The following is a 2,923-nucleotide window of genomic DNA, read 5'->3' on the forward strand; positions in this document are numbered from 1 at the left end:
ATTCTAGTACCTCCGTGTTCTCATCTCAAGCCCTTCCAAGGAATTCTGTAAGGCGGAGGCCCCGGGCGCAACGAATAAGGTGCATGGACCAGAGGAGGATGGTGGAATGAGCTATAGGAGGACGGGCTCATTGTAATGGTTGGAATGGAATAAATGGAACGTTATCAAACATATGGAAACCACGTTTGACTCCGTTCCATATATGCCATTTCAGTTGTTACAATGAGGCCCGTCCTTCTACAGCTCCTCCCACCAGCCTCCTCTGGCATGGACATCACATATAAACTACCAACTGCGAGAATAAACAGCTTTAGGGAGTGTATATATAATATATCATTACAACAAATGGCTTTTGTGGTTTCTCCCTCTACTAGTCTCTAGAAGCAACAGAGTCTACTCCATCTAGCACGCTGACCTTTCCAACAGCCAAGCCTTCATGAAATATTCATAGATGCTGTTGATGTATTAGGATATGCAAAATACGGCCTTTTTTCACTGGCACTCAGCACAAGGCAAAACCATCCTTGAGGAATCATGGTAAATGCTGCATGAGCCCTGTTTGAGAGTTATGCTGGCTTTGATCAAATTCTGAACCTTTATATACAAAATGAAATAGAACAAAGAAAAACATTGAATGTCTCACATGGACGGCCTCCAGATTAGAATGAATCATTTAAAAACTAAGCACTAAAAACTATTTTTTTAAGCAGGTTTTCTTTCGTTTTTTTCTTATTGTAATACCGGTTAGGAGGAGAGACGGGAGACGGCCGAGCACCATTACAGAATCGCTATTCATACAATTAGCAAAAAACGGCCCTTGACTCTCTATGTCCCCTATCCTCCAGGCCGGCTCGGTCCTCCCCTCCCGCTCCGTGGCTCGATGACTCATTGCGAGCTCACAGAACAGGGCTCCGGGCAGCCGAGCGGAAATGGAGGAAAACTCGCCTCCCTGCGGACCTGGCATCCTTTCACTCCCTCCTCTCTACATTTTCCTCCTCTGTCTCTGCTGCTAAAGCCACTTTCTACCACGCTAAATTCCAAGCATCTGCCTCTAACCCTAGGAAGCTCTTTGCCACCTTCTCCTCCCTCCTGAATCCTCCGCCCCCTCCCCCCCCCCTCCTCCCTCTCTGCAGATGACTTCGTCAACCATTTTGAAAAGAAGGTCGACGACATCCGATCCTCGTTTGCTAAGTCAAACGACACCGCTGGTTCTGCTCACACTGCCCTACCCTGTGCTCTGACCTCTTTCTCCCCTCTCTCTCCAGATGAAATCTCGCGTCTTGTGACGGCCGGCCGCCCAACAACCTGCCCGCTTGACCCTATCCCCTCCTCTCTTCTCCAGACCATTTCCGGAGAACCTCACCTCGCTCATCAACTCATCCCTGACCGTTGGCTACGTCCCTTCCGTCTTCAAGAGAGCGAAGTTGCACCCCTTCTGAAAAAACCTACACTCGATCCCTCCGATGTCAACAATTACAGACCAGTATCCCTTCTTTCTTTTCTCTCCAAAACTCTTGAACGTGCCGTCCTTGGCCAGCTCTCCCGCTATCTCTCTCTGAATGACCTTCTTGATCCAAATCAGTCAGGTTTCAAGACTAGTCATTCAACTGAGACTGCTCTCCTCTGTATCACGGAGGCGCTCCGCACTGCTAAAGCTAACTCTCTCTCCTCTGCTCTCATCCTTCTAGATCTATCGGCTGCCTTCGATACTGTGAACCATCAGATCCTCCTCTCCACCCTCTCCGAGTTGGGCATCTCCGGCGCGGCTCACGCTTGGATTGCGTCCTACCTGACAGGTCGCTCCTACCAGGTGGCGTGGCAGAATCTGTCTCCTCACCACGCGCTCTCACCACTGGTGTCCCCCAGGGCTCTGTTCTTGGCCCTCTCCTATTCTCGCTATACACCAAGTCACTTGGCTCTGTCATAACCTCACATGGTCTCTCTTATCATTGCTATGCAGACGACACACAATTAATCTTCTCCTTTCCCCCTTCTGATGACCAGGTGGCGAATCGCATCTCTGCATGTCTGGCAGACATATCAGTGTGGATGACGGATCACCACCTCAAGCTGAACCTCGGCAAGACGGAGCTGCTCTTCCTCCCGGGGAAGGACTGCCCGTTCCATGATCTCGATCACGGTCGACAACTCCATTGTGTCCTCCTCCCAGAGCGCCAAGAACCTTGGCGTGATCCTGGACAACACCCTGTCGTTCTCAACTAACATCAAGGCGGTGGCCCGTTCCTGTAGGTTCATGCTCTACAACATCCGCAGAGTACGACCCTTTCACACAGGAAGCGGCGCAGGTCCTAATCCAGGCACTTGTCATCTCCCGTCTGGATTACTGCAACTCGCTGTTGGCTGGGCTCCCTGCCTGTGCCATTAAACCCCTTCAACTCATCCAGAACGCCGCAGCCCGTCTGGTGTTCAACCTTCCCAAGTTCTCTCACGTCACCCCGCTCCTCCGTTCTCTCCACTGGCTTCCAGTTGAAGCTCGCATCCGCTACAAGACCATGGTGCTTGCCTACGGAGCTGTGAGGGGAACGGCACCTCAGTACCTCCAGGCTCTGATCAGGCCCTACACCCAAACAAGGGCACTCGTTCATCCACCTCTGGCCTGCTCGCCTCAGCTCCCGCTCAGCCCAGTCAAAACTGTTCGCTGCCCTGGCCCCCAATGGTGGAACAAACTCCCTCACGACGCCAGGACAGCGGAGTCAATCACCACCTTCCGGAGACACCTGAAACCCCACCTCTTTAAGGAATACCTAGGATAGGTTAAGTAATCCCTCTCACCCCACCCCCCTAAGTTTTAGATGCACTATTGTTAAGTGACTGTCCCACTGGATGTCATAAGGTGAATGCACCAATTTGTAAGTCGCTCTGGATAAGAGCGTCTGCTAAATGACTTAAATGTAATGTAAAT

The sequence above is a fragment of the Oncorhynchus gorbuscha genome, unplaced genomic scaffold (genome assembly GCF_021184085.1).
Source record: "Oncorhynchus gorbuscha isolate QuinsamMale2020 ecotype Even-year unplaced genomic scaffold, OgorEven_v1.0 Un_scaffold_1953, whole genome shotgun sequence".
In the NCBI taxonomy this organism is placed as follows: Eukaryota; Metazoa; Chordata; class Actinopteri; order Salmoniformes; family Salmonidae; genus Oncorhynchus; species Oncorhynchus gorbuscha.